The sequence below is a fragment of the Macrobrachium nipponense genome, chromosome 13, assembly GCF_015104395.2.
Source record: "Macrobrachium nipponense isolate FS-2020 chromosome 13, ASM1510439v2, whole genome shotgun sequence".
In the NCBI taxonomy this organism is placed as follows: Eukaryota; Metazoa; Arthropoda; class Malacostraca; order Decapoda; family Palaemonidae; genus Macrobrachium; species Macrobrachium nipponense.
Window position 1 is genome coordinate 35,378,766 of NC_087206.1, and position 13,860 is coordinate 35,392,625.

Consider the following 13,860-nt stretch of genomic DNA (forward strand, 5'->3'; position numbering starts at 1 on the left):
GCTTTTCCATTATAGTTTTGCAGCCTTCACTGTAAAAACCTAACTGATGGCGAACTAGAGTATGCCATGCTAAAACTAATTCTTTTATTTAGCTAACTGAAAAGCTAAAAAAGCAGCTAACAATAACAATCACCAAAAAGAGTACTTCACCAAATATGCAGATGAACTGTAAAGATGATGAAAAAACAACTGGACTGTGAGAACCACCAACATTACTCCATGGCTGGCAGAAAAATGATATTGTTATGATACAATAAGTTTTATACATACTTACCTGGCAGATATATACTTAGCTATTTGACTCCGTCGTCGACAGAAATTCGAATTTCGCGCACACGCTACTGTAGGTCAGGTGATCTACTTACCTGCCGCTGGGTGGCAGGACTAGGAACCACTCCCCATGTTCTATCATATTTTTTCTATACCGCCTGTCTCCTGAGGGTAGGTAGGTGGGTATAATTTTTGTATATATCTGCCAGGTAAGTATGTATAAAAAACTTTATTGTATCATAACAATATCATTTTTATACATTTAACTTACCTGTCAGATATATACTTAGCTGATTCACACCATTGGAGGTGGGAAAGAGACAGCTAAATATAGAATCAAACAGGAATCACAACTATCGTTGTAGGTAATAAATAAATAAAACCTTGGTTCCTACCTGTTTAGACTGAAGACTTCATGAATACAATCCAGGATCTAGACAGTCTCAAGAGCCTCAGCGAGATATTGATCTATGGCTAAGAGTTCTTGTGGTTCTGCCAAAGGGGTCTTACCCGCTACTATGGTAGATCCTGGAAGGACTACGTCAATGGGTGCTTATCCACTTACTTGACAAGACCTTATACAAGGAGCACAACATCGATCCCGATCACCTCAACCTATCTATGTTAGTTCTAAGATTGCAAGAAGTTATCCCCTAACCTCTTGCAAACGACCACAAACTCGAAAACACAAACATTCGTACAGTAAAGTACAAAAATAAAAATAAAATAAAATTAAAAAAAAAAATGTTTGATACAATCTATTCCGTAAGACGTCTCTTGATTCCCCCCACTGATCCAAGCTCGGACGTCCGTAATGCCAGCAAAGCATACTAATCAGCAGAAAAAACCAACAACTCGTCTCACAAGGTAGATCTAGTACTATCAAAATTTTGAACAAATACAAATTTTTTCTAAGGATCGTTATGTGCTCCCAGCCCCAGCACTGTATCGCTGATACAAAGGACCCAGAGAGAACACTTTTCATATGTTACTTTAACGTCCTTGAGATAGTGCGATGCGAACACGAATTACACCTCCAGTAAGTCGCATCCACAATGTCTTTTAAAGACATGTTCTTCTGAAATGCTAATGAAGTGGCTACCGCTCTAACCTCATGAGCCTTCACTCGGAGAGTCCTGAAAGAGTCTTCAGTGCAGTCTTATGAGCATCCGTAATAATGCTCCTCACAAAGAATGCTAATGCATTTTTTGACATGGGTACTATAGGATCCCTAACTGCGCACCACAGGCTTTGTTTACATCCGTTTAGTTCATTCTTCTTCTTTAATAGAACTTCAAAGCTCTAACCGGACATAAAGATCTTTCTAATTCCTCTCCTACTAGATTTGAAAGTCCTTTAACTTCAAAACTCTTTGGCCAGGGTTTTAGAGGGGTTCTCGTTCTTAGCCAGAAACAGAGTCTGGAAAGAACAAATTGCCGCATCGCTCTTAAATCCTACTCGAGAATCTAGAGCGTGTATTTCACTAATTCTCTTCGCAGTCGCTAACGACAACAAGAAAATACATTTTCTCGTTAGATCTCTAAACGACGCGTTGAGAGGATGTTCAAATCTACTAGATGATAGAAATCTCAAAACTACATCTAGGTTCCAGTTCGGAGTGCGAGGAGAAAAGGTTTTTGAGGTTTCAAAAGATCTAATAAGATCTGGGAGGTCTTTATCTTCTGCAATTCTCAAACCTCTGTTTCGAAATACGCCGAAAGCATACTTCGATAACCTTTAATGGTAGGAAACTGATAATTTTGATTCTTCCCTAAGGAAAATCAAAGAAATCAGCTATGTTGGTCACAGAGGTATCGGAAAGAGGACAGTTTATTCTTCTTACAACCATCTTCTAATACATCCCATTTTGATTGGTAGACCCGAATAGTTGAAGATCTCCGGGCCCTAGCAATTGCTTTTGAAGCTTTGCTTGAAGCCTCTCGCTCTGACAGTCTTTCGATAGTCGAAAGGCAGTCAGAGCGGAGAGCGGGGGAGGTTTTGATGGTACCTCTCGAAATGGGGTTGTTTGAGAAGATCTCTCCTGTGTGGAAGAGATCTTGGGAAGTCGACTGCCATTCCTGTACCTCTGTGAACCAATCTTGAGACGGCCAAAAGGGAGCGATGAGTGTTAGTCTCGTCCCTCTTGATGCCGCAAACTTTCTTAACACCACTCCTAACATTTTGAAGGGGGGAAATGCGTAGGCATCTAGGCTGACCAGTCCAGTAGCATGGCGTCCACCGCTATCGCTCTCGGGTCTTCCACTAAGGAAGCAAAAGTTCTCTATCCTTCTGGATAGGTAGGTGGCGAATAGGTCTATATGTGGACTGCCCCACAGGGACCACAGAGCTTGACACACCTGAATGTGAAGGGTCCATTCTGTGGGGGAGAATTGTTCTTAACCTGCTTAGCCTGTCTGCTCTGATGTTCTTCTCTCCTTTCACGAATCTTGTGAGAAGAGTCACTTTCTTTTCTTTTGCCCAATACAACAGCTCTTTTGTTATATGGAACAGAGAAAGAGAGTGAGTTCCCCCTTGTTTCTTGATATAGGCCAACGCTGTGGTGTTGTCCGAGTTGACCTGTACCACTTGACCTAACACCTGTGTCTCGAAGGCTTTTAGAGCTAGAAGAACGGCATAAAGTTCTTTGGAGTTTATATGCCAGTCTAGCTGATCCTTCCTCCATTGGCCTGATATTTCTTTTTGTCCCTAGAGTCGCTCCCCATCCCTTCTCTGAAGCGTCTGAGAACAAGATTAGGTTTGGGTTCCGAACTTCTAGAGACAAGCCCTCGTTCTTTTCTAAGGGAAAAATCCACCACTTCAGATGATTCTTTACTTCCAGAGGAATACTGAAAGTGTCCGAAAGCTGTCCGTTCTTCCAACTCCAAATTCTTCTTAAGAAGAATTGAAGAGGGCGAAGGTGGAGTCTTCCTAGCGAAATGAACTGTTCTAGTGAGGAAAAGGGTTCCCAGAAGACTTAACCACTCCCTCACCGAACTCCGTTCTTTCTCTAGAAGCTCGAGATTTTTTGTAATCCCCGAGCAATCCTTTCCTGGGACGGAAAAGCCCGAAAACCCCGAGAATCCATCCGAATCCCCAAATAGACTAAGTTCTGACTGGGGATCATCTGCGATTTCTCGAGGTTCACGAGTAATCCTAACGTCTTTGCTAGGTTCAAGTAGACTGTAGGTCCTCCAAACACCGTTTCTCTGACTTGGCCCGGATTAGCCAATCGTCGAGATACATTGAGATGCGTATCCCTTCTAAATGAAGCCATTTGGCCACGTTCCGCATCAGATACGTAAATACCTGAGGGGCGGTCGATAGGCCGAAGCACCAAGGCCCTGAATTGGAAGATTTGTCCTTGAACAACAAATCTTCAGATATTTTCTTGACGATGGGTGAATCGGAACATGAAAAGTAAGCATCCTGAAGGTCCAGGGATACCATCCAATCTCCCTGACGTAGGGAAGACAGAACTGAAGCTGAAGTCTCCATGGAGAACTTCTTTTTCTCCACGTACCTGTTCAGGACGCTTACATCTAGGACGGGTCTCCATCCCCCCGAAGCCTTTGGAACCAAGAAAAGGCGGTTGTAAAACCCCAGGGGAGAAAGGATCTTGCACTAGTTCTATAGCATTCTTGTCCCTCATCGACACCACCGTCTGAAGGAGAGTCTCGTTCAGTCCAGGGTCCTTGTAACTCGTCGACAAATCCTTTGGAGATGTTGCCAAAGGAGGTCTGTCTACGAAGGGAATGATGTACCCCTTCTGTAGGACAGACAGAGTCCAGGGATCTGCTTCTCTTACGGACCAGGCATCCAGAAAGTATTGAAGTCTGGCCCCTACCTGTGCTTGGAGGACATGGCTGCTATTTGCTCTTTTTAAAAGAGCAGAAGGAAGACCTCCCTCGCTTGTCGAAGGGTCTTCTCTCCGAAGTTGATCGAGTTGAAGGGGCTCCACGAAAGGGCACCACTGGAGTCCGAGCCACCTTCTTCTGAGTCTTAACTGCAGGTCTACTTTTCTTTGTAGATTGTACAAGAAGGTCCTGCGTAGCCTTTTCCGACAAGGATCTCGCAACATCCTTCACTAAAGATGAAGGAAACAGATGTTCTGACCGAGGTGCAATAATAAAGCGGACCTCTGAGAAGGAGAAACTCCCTTTCGTTAGGAAGGAACTGTAAATAGATCTTTTCTTCAACATCCCAGATCCAAAAAGAGCCGCCAAACTCACCAGAACCATCTTGCACAGCCTTATCCATGCAAGATAGGACACTGTGCAAAGTTTCTGGATCTAGAAAATCTGGCTCACTCGTCTTCTTAGCCAGCACCCCAAGAGACCAATCCAAGAAGTTGAATACCTCTAAGACGTGAAAAATTCCCTTAAGGTGCTGATCTAACTCCGACATACTCCAGGACGCCTTTGCTGAATTGAGAGACTGTCTTCTCACAGACTCTACAAGACTCGAGAAAATCTGAATCTGCCGACGAAGGGAGCATCAATCCCATCGCCTCTTCTGTCTTATACCAATGCCTCTTTTCCCCGTCAGTTTGGTTTGGAGGAGGAGAGCAATAAACCGTTCTCAAAGTTTCCTTTTTTGATAAAAGCCACGAATCTAAAGACTGGAGGGCTTTCTCATTGAGATCGCCGTTTCATCTTTAAGAAAGCCGAGGATTTCGGGTTTTTGTGCTCGAAAACAGAGATCTCGGCGAGAAGAGGAGCTGCAGGACTAAGAGAATCCGCAAACTCCTCTAGAAGTAACGAGGCTAAAACTTTATATTGGAAAGTCCCCTCGTTAGTTGAAACTTCTTCCTCAGAAATCTCTTCCAGTTCCAGGTTTAGAAGGAGATCGCTCTTATTTCCTGACGATTCTCTATCAGGAGAAGCCGCTCCCGTGGGAGGCGTCCTGCTTCTTGCTGGTGTCAACCGCTTAGGAGCGTCCTCGCGCTTGTCTGACGACTCTTTCCTGAGAGGCGTCCTGCTTCTTGTTGACGTCTCGCGCCTCGAAGCGTCTGGCTCTTGCCTCGCACCTCGCTCCTGGGAGGCGTCATGCTTCTGGCTGGCGTCAACCGCTTTGGAGCGTCCTGACGCTTGCCTGACGACTCTCTCCTGAGAGGTGTCCTACTTTTTGTTGACGTCTCGCGCCTCGTAGCGTCCTGGCTCTTGCCTGGATCCTCGTTCCTGGGAGGTGTCCTGCTTCTGGATGGCATGACGCGCCTATCTTGACGCTCGCGCCTGGCTGACGTTTCACGTCTCGCAAACTCGACGCTCTTGTCTGGCGTCTCGTGCTTGCGTTTGACAGGAGAACGGATCCTGCTCGGCCTATGCAAGGCTGATGAATCCGATTCCAAATCAGAGGAAGACAAAATACTATGGCGAGTCTGAACCCTCGATAGCCTAGACTTCTTAATAGGCAGGAAATCGTCTTTCCTTCTGGGAGGGTCTTTATACAGAACTCCCACAAGAGAAGTGATGGAATCCTGCATAGTGCGAAGGATTCTTTTAGTCTCTTCATTATTGTCTACCCTCGGTTGTTTAATTACTGGATGGTCCTCCTCTTGAAAACGCTCAGGACTAGAAGTAATCCTGGGTTCATCCAAACGTCTCTTCAATAAGGGGGCGAGAAAGATCCGCCGATCTCCACCCTCTTTTAGGTGAGGAATTCTCCGAGGAGGAGAAAACACTCACGCAGAACGCTTTTTCTGTAACGTTCTCTGGCATTCTGTGGCGATACAGAAAATGCCGAAGGGACGTCTGACTGTTGGGGATCCTCCACAACCTCCTTACGGCTTTTGACATTCCTTCTCCTTTGGGCTTGGGAGCTTGAAAGAGTTGGTCTAGGCCTGGGAGCGTGTGAAGACAATCAGACGCCCCCACCCCCTCCACTGCACTGGGGACACTTATATCACTATCCACAGCACTATAATTACACTGCTTACCTTCATAGGCCGCCATTTTGGTTTCCATTTTCCTGAAGAGCGGCTTTAAGATTCGCTATCATCAGATGCCGAAATCTGTGTGTTCTAATAAAGGAGCAGGTACATTAGATGGGGCAGTAAAAGGAGAAGAGGGTATATTATTACTAATAACCCCGCTAGAACTAGATAAAGGTTGGAAGAAGACCTCCTCACCCTGTTTCTTTCTAACTTCTTCACGTATGAGGTTAGAGATTTCCATTCTTCCTCACTCAAATCCTTGCATTCATTACAAGTATTACCAAAAGAACATTCATACATCCTGCATTTCCTGCAAAATAGTATGAGGATCAATTGATGCCTTCGGCATCCTAACTTTACAACCCGCACTCACACACATTCTCACCACATTTCCAGAATCAGACATCATGTTGAACAATCAAATCAAATTCCAAAAATGGTCCACAATCGCGTATGCCAGTACAATCAATGCAAATCCGTCACCGAGAAGTCCAAACGAAGATCAATTGCGATGCAAAATACGAATCCAGCCGGAGGATACCCACAACGAGTGCCAGTAGGCCGACAGAAAAAATATGATAGAACATGGGGATGGTTCCTAGTCCTGCCACCCAGCGGCAGGTAGTAGATCACCTGACCTACAGGTAGCGTGTTGCGCGAAATTCGAATTTCTGTCGGACGACGGAGTCAAATAGCTAAGTATATATCTGACAGGTAAGTTAAATGTATAAAACAAATTGATGACAGTTGGCTCAGCAGTACCTGGTATTCCCGAAAGTGGGCGGGTCCCTTTTCACCTGCACTAATAACAGCAGTGCTGCCACCAAATAATTTGGATTTTTGACTGCCAGGTAAGAAACTTATAGCTAAGTAATTGTTTGGTAGATTACTTATGTGAAACAGAGCAATAGCACCCGACGATACATAGATATGTCTCACCTGAATAGCCAAAAGAGACAAGAGTCTAGGGGAAGGTGTGCACTGCATAAAGGTAGCATAGAATCCAGGGCTACATGCCAATGGCAGCAACACAACGAGCCATAGTCCTGATGATGCTCCTGCCCTGTTGAGCCAAAAATCATTAAGCAACAAAATGTTTTCTAACTTACTGAAGTAAACAAATAAACAATTTGAAGAAATGAAAACTGAATTAAACTGTACTATGCACTGCATAACTAAATCTTTTGAAAATAAGCCTGAATTACCATGCCTGAGATATAAAACTTGAATTTAATATTCTAAATTATACTGTCAAGCAGTCCCCCCCCAGTTATCAGCGATCCGGTTTTATGGCGCTTGTCAAGTGCCATAAAATCGGTAATTTATGGCACTATAACAGGCCGAGTTCTGGTTATCGGCACTATAAGGTGCCTTATGGTGCACCATAAGGCCTACATACCTAACAGAGGCACCATAATGTGCTTATGGTGCCAATAGCCAGTTATCAGTGCCGTAAGCCCCATTATGGCGTCATAAGTTGCCGAGTTTTGGTTATGGCAGATTTGCTTATCAGCACCCCCTTGGGAACGGAACCCCCACCAATAACCAGGACTGCCTGTATTAAGCAATTCTAAAGCTTAAAACCTGCTATTAAGGTAAATTAAGTTCTTACCTAGTAGTAAGAGTATCTAGCCGTAGTGGTGTCACAGTGGGCAACAGGGAAAACATCTTTGCAATCTGTTGAGGACAAAGACTTGAAGTCAATGCCGCCTCCTCTACTTCATGAACGTGCTGATCTGCTGAGAGTATTTAACAAATTAAGAAAACCTGCAAAACTGTAAATATATATCTTTGACTTTATCTTTTTCTTTTCATCTTAAAAATAAATTTTTATATATAAGTAACTTACCAAGTACAGGCAGGCCCCAGTTGTCGGTGGCCTCTTATTGGGGATCCGGTTTTATGGCAATTGTCTAGCGCTGAAATTTTGCTAGACTGGGTTGGAGTTCTTGTGTGTGCAGACAAAGCAGTTAAGAATAGTGAACAGGAACTGGCTACAGTTTTTACTACAGGAGTAGTGAAGAAGAGGGAGTTGTGGAGTTCCTTTACCACAAAAGGAGTGACTCCTCAGAGATCATTGCTACTGTTCACTCCTCTAGATAAAGCCAGTCTTTTCCCTCAGTCGACTTTAGAGCGAGTAACAGCCAAACTACAAAAGAAACTGGCACAGGACCCCAGGTTGAAAACCACTGCAGTTTAAAGTGTCACTGTTGACTGTCTAGCCATTTTGTCTGTTAATCATCCAAATGCTGATACTTTCCCTAGAGAGATTTCTCTGTAACAAGCTGGTACCAAACATCATGTAATTCCACTTTCTGACACCCTATTCTTCTTTTCTGAGTCATTGTTGAGTATCCAATCCATCCAAAAGGGGTTGATCTTTGACATCTATTACTTACCTTTCAGAGAATCATAATTTCATTAAACTTCTGATGACTTGTCTCATCACATATTCTCACTCTACAACCAGTGGTAAACTATTTTTAGAATGTTCTAATCTTTATCAAGACCTGGCTGATGAAGTCTTATCTGATCATAGCCATCAATAACTTGTCCAGTGCTGATAAATTCTCTACCTAGGCAATCCATTACTGACAGACTCAGGCACTTGACATACGTCTAATCTCATTCACTTATCATCAAATCTTACCCATATGCTGGCACCATGGTCACTAAGCAACTGAAAATGGGATAACCTAAAGTTACCCCATTAATGTTAATTCTCAACTAAATAAAAACTTCATATGGTAACAAATATCTGCCAGATATACTATAGTCATTGTTAAAACATCTCAAATATACTGTAATTGTTAGAGCTTAGAGCTGAAATCACTGTCTAGACTGGTTAATTTTGGTTGTTCAAAGAGCACAAATATAGAGTATTACCATCAACAAGATTCCCCCATACTATACTATATTATCCAAACAGTGAACACCACCCAAGCTCCACATTGTCAGATGCCTCATCATGCATTGACTTCCAATGCTATTCAATTGTAGTTTGACCCACAACACTCATGTAATCATATTAGAGAGCCAGCAACACTACCTTGCGTTCAATGCTTGATTGCATGAGCAAAATAAAAAATTTCCTTTTCTTTGTCTGAAACAGTATCTTCCAAGTGTGCATTCACCTAACTTGCCTATAGTCACTTTAGGAAATAGTAACATATAAAAAGAGATTTAAGGGAAGAGCTCATGCTAGCTTAGTTAAATAGATGGAACAATTCTGTGGAATGACACTAAGGAATTAGGTTTAGGTTCTCTAGGTGATAAGAGTAAGTAAAGTAAATTTAAGTAGGCTTAGTTGGGTATAAGAGGATAAGTTTTTTTGAAGAACTATAGTTTGTAAGAAAAATGAAGTTCTGTTCTGTAGTACTAAGAAGAAATAAATTAGGTTAATGAACATCAGAGTTTCATCTAACAACCTCCAAATCTTTTCCCATCATACTGCCCCAATTGTGTTTATATCAAAAGCCCCTATAACAAATTCAAAATCATAACTGACTTTGGAAGAGTGAATTCTAATACAGTACGTGTTTTGTATAGTAGGTTGTAGACAACCACTGTGGAAGATTAGGTTTACGAATTATATCAATATGTAATTGATTAAAATACATACTATAAATGACTCATTAACACAGACAACTTACAAGTACAGGATAAACCTGCAACCATACAACTAGAACAGGGCTGTCACCAATCCAACACAGGAGAAATTACCAAACAGCCAAAAAATTCACTTGTACATATCAGGCCTATGCTGTGAGAGCTACATAAAACTAATTAGACTGGTTACAATACCTAATAATCAGGCCTGCCATATTCTATTCTATACACATATACACTGACTAAGAAAATGGAGATTTTCAAAGGTGTAACTACACACTGCTAAGATTCATGAATAGAGTCTTATGCTAATTTGCTACATAAGAATTGATTGGAAACTGCTTTAGTTGGGTTTTTATCTACCAATCTACCAATTTTCCTTCAGATGGTCTTCTTGATTATTTGGGTAATTAATCAATTATGTTTTTACTATAGTATGTACTGCTAACAAAGGTGTAAACAGTACCCAAACAAAATACTTCAGTTGACACGGAGTAGACTCTGAGGCAATAGGTCTTCAAACTACATCTTTCATACATATATTGTTCTGCCTCACATACAGAATATTACTTTATACAGGCTACATTCACCATGACACCTAAAGAGTTTTATACACAGCAAACTAATTGCAGTATTGGGAATACCTGTGGCTATTAAGGTTCATACACATACTTATTTTTTGTAGATTCTCAAATGGAATTTACTTGTACAGAGGTACCTCGAGATACGAAAGGCTCAACTTACGAAAAACTCGAGATACGAAAGCCAATACAAAAAATTTAACGGCTCTACATACGAAAAGTTTTCAAGATACGAAAGGTTTCTGAAAGTCCAAGATTCGCCCGGATAACAATTTTGAAACTCACGCCGCGTGCCGCCATCTTAGTAACTAGTAGACTTGCCACCATCCTCCTGCTCTCCCATTGGTTCCTGATGCTAGTCGCGGCCATGAGATCCTTCTCTCCTATTGGCCAGCGTCCCTCCCATCGTGCATCTATGTATACGTGGTGGCGTGCCTCGGCCACTCGGTACCAGCATTGTTATAGTACGCACATGGTATTCGTTTCGGGATCGTCAATGTGTATTTAAAAAAAAATTTCTCATATCTTTTCACAGAAAATGGAAAAAGAAGAGCACCTCTTGAGTGACGACATATATGATATGATTGACCAAGATCTCTCTCGTGGGATAAGTGACCAAGATCTCTCACATAGGATAAGTGATCAAGGTCTCTCTCATGGGATAACTGGAAACTGCAAGGTTGGTACATAATCACTCCCTGCTGAACAGAGGGTGTTGACCAATCATTTACAACATGCATACCAGTATAATCAAGGCACTTCAGTTTATGTTGAAGGTCAGCAGCCGAACATTCAGTACCCAAATCAGTTGCAGAGAGAGCACTTGGTTGAACAGGGTTTTGATGGACCAGGGCCAACAGAGTCCCCCCCCCCCCCCCCCATGAGGTGCAAAAAAAGAACAAGTGATAAAAAAGAGAAAGTTGAAAGTGGTGATGAAGTTAATATTCTGTAAAAAAACTACGTAAAGTAAAAAAAAAAGTTAAAATCAAAAAAGAAAAAAAAAAAAAAAAATGGCAGAAATTAAAGCCGCTTTTCATAAAGTGCAATCATTTGTAGAAGACACCCCCGAAAAGGCTCACACAGGAACATTGTGAAAAGTAGGCAGAAGCAATCTTCCTTGGATAGTTACGTATGTATTTTTTAAAGTGTACGTACGTACATACGTATCTGCCGTTTGTCCTCCTCCTCCTCTGCCGCCACTTTCGGAGATAGCCTCACTCGAAAGGTAAGCTTCCACATTTTACGTACAGTATATTTCTTGTTACCATGTACATTAATATACACTTTATTTACAGGTTATATTTAGCATTTTTTTTATTAATTTAGGTAGTGAATGGTCCAAATTGTTGTAGTATTTCATTGTTTATAGGTCAATTTAGCTTTATTATGAAATTTACTGGGGTGTTTTTGGAGGGCTTGGAACGGATTAGCCATTTTACATGTAAAATGTGGTCCAAGATACGAAAACCTCATGATACGAAGGGCGCTTCGGAACGGATTAATTTCGTATCTCGAGGTACTACTGTATAATGAAATGCTTAGTGATCTGTTATGTACAATTATGATATATTAATATGTATTTGGTTTATTGCATGTGGTTTGTACTCTTAATTTGTTTTTCTATTCTTAATTTGTTTCTCTAATTCATGGGTATTGATATGACCTGTCATTTGTATGTTCTATATTGTCATAAGGTCATGAATGTCTATTTATGACTTGTTTACACTTGAATACTAGTACTTGTTTATCCCTTCCATTTTTGGTATATTCATAACCTGCATTTTCAGCATGTTGTGAAATCAATACCCATAAAGCATAGAAACAAATTAAGAATACAAGCCACATGTAATAAACAAAATAGTATTAATATCATATGTATGGTGGGAAGATCATACATATCCAATTATCATTAAAATCTATATTTTCCTTTGACAAACCAAAACCTTTTAGTATATAGGAGTTTACCAGGCATCGACTGCAAACAGTTGGTGAAGTTTTATATCAAGAAGCTTTACTTGTGGCAAGGAGGAGAGAGGTGGAGCACTGCTCACTTACTTGTCAATAACCCAGTAATTTTCCTTCAGTCTCAAAGCTTGTGCTGGGATGGCTGAAGTGCGATTATGATAAAAGGTTCTGGTTTCTATATCTATGAAAAATATATATCATCCTTTAAATTTTGTATTTCCCTGAGTGGGATTACAAACTACCTTATATACAGGAAATAACTTACTCCTGGAAATAACTGGCATTGTTTTGAAAACTTGAAGAACACATAAACTTATAAATCTGCTATTCTGTATATCTGGACTTACGGTAACAATCAAGCACCCTCTCAGAATTGTCAGATTCCTGGTCATGTACATGAGTTCTCCTGCATCTGCCAGACCAACATGCAGACTAATATACAAAGTATTTCTTCACCACCTTAAGTCCAACCATGCACCATAAGCAGGATGCTTAAAAAATTAAAATATCACTTAAAACTTATCCTTACATAATTAAAATAAACTTGAAACTTATCCTTATACAATGAAAATATCACCTACAACTTATCCTTATAACTTTAAAATAACATCTATGACTTCTCCTTACATTAAGATATCACCTACAACTTATCCTTACAAAATTCAAATATCACTGACAACTTATCCTTGTAATATTAAAATGTCACCCACAACATCACAATTTTTAAAAGTAAATTGTATTTTCCTAACTAGTATACAATTACTTTCAGCGTAGGCTGGAATTACGGGAGTTAAATTCTTGAACAAGGTGGTTAGGCAGTAACTACCGTCTGGTAGGCGTGTAGGCCCACCTGCCTGGATGTAAACACTCCACTTTGCCTTTCAGCCCAGGTTCAGATTGAGGGGTGGCATGAAGTGGGCATTAATGTAAAGGACCTCAGGTTTGTATAGTTAGGAAAAATACAATTTACTTTCAAAAATTGTGATTTGTTCCTACACGATTACAAACCCTCGGTCCTTTACATAAGGAAGACTCACTGATTGGTGGGAGGAATGTGAGTGAGCCTCTAGAACTGACTGCAGTTCTGCACAAACTGGGCTATTCTTCCTGGTCGTAAGAGCGAGGAGTGCCCTGCCTCTGACAACTTGATCGCAGTATAAGGAGCTGCATGGGCCTTTCCGAAAATGAGTGAGGAATTGTAACTCATCTGGAAGACGGCTAGGAAGAATATTTAGAGTCGTGGGCATTAATGCAAAGTTCTGGGAAGGGTTTGCATTTTTGGCAGTCTCCTTCCTCCCCTTGCTAGAGGATGGGAGCGGGATTGCTTCTATGATTCTGATAAGAAAAATAGAAAGGAAGCTCTATGTGCAAGCTTACCACATCAATCGCCCGACCAGCCAGTGTAAGTTCAAGTCCTATCCTCAACCTGAAGGAAGAGGAGTAGAAGGACGAGGAGGGGAAGGTAGGGAGGCCAGTCACTCTTGCATCCTTCTTACCTCTAGA

At 41.4% G+C, this 13,860-nt stretch overlaps 1 protein-coding gene and 1 long non-coding RNA gene across 6 annotated transcripts in view; one reads left to right on the top strand and one right to left on the bottom strand.

The window, feature by feature from the left end:
• LOC135225738 (dolichol kinase-like) overlaps positions 1-13,860 on the top strand; it is a 403,642-nt gene that overhangs the window by 106,444 nt on the left and 283,338 nt on the right. The window lies entirely within an intron of this gene.
• The window catches only part of LOC135225453 (uncharacterized), a 35,781-nt gene continuing 29,069 nt past the window's right edge, over positions 7,149-13,860 (bottom strand). Inside the window, exons 1-3 of one of the 2 annotated variants that reach the window (XR_010316969.1) lie at positions 8,602-8,664; positions 7,815-7,938; positions 7,149-7,265 (exon numbers count right to left, since the gene is read on the bottom strand). This is a non-coding gene — a long non-coding RNA (uncharacterized LOC135225453). Of the gene's footprint in view, positions 7,266-7,814; positions 7,939-8,601; positions 8,665-13,860 lie in introns of those variants that run through there. The other variant, XR_010316968.1, reaches the window with a different exon arrangement.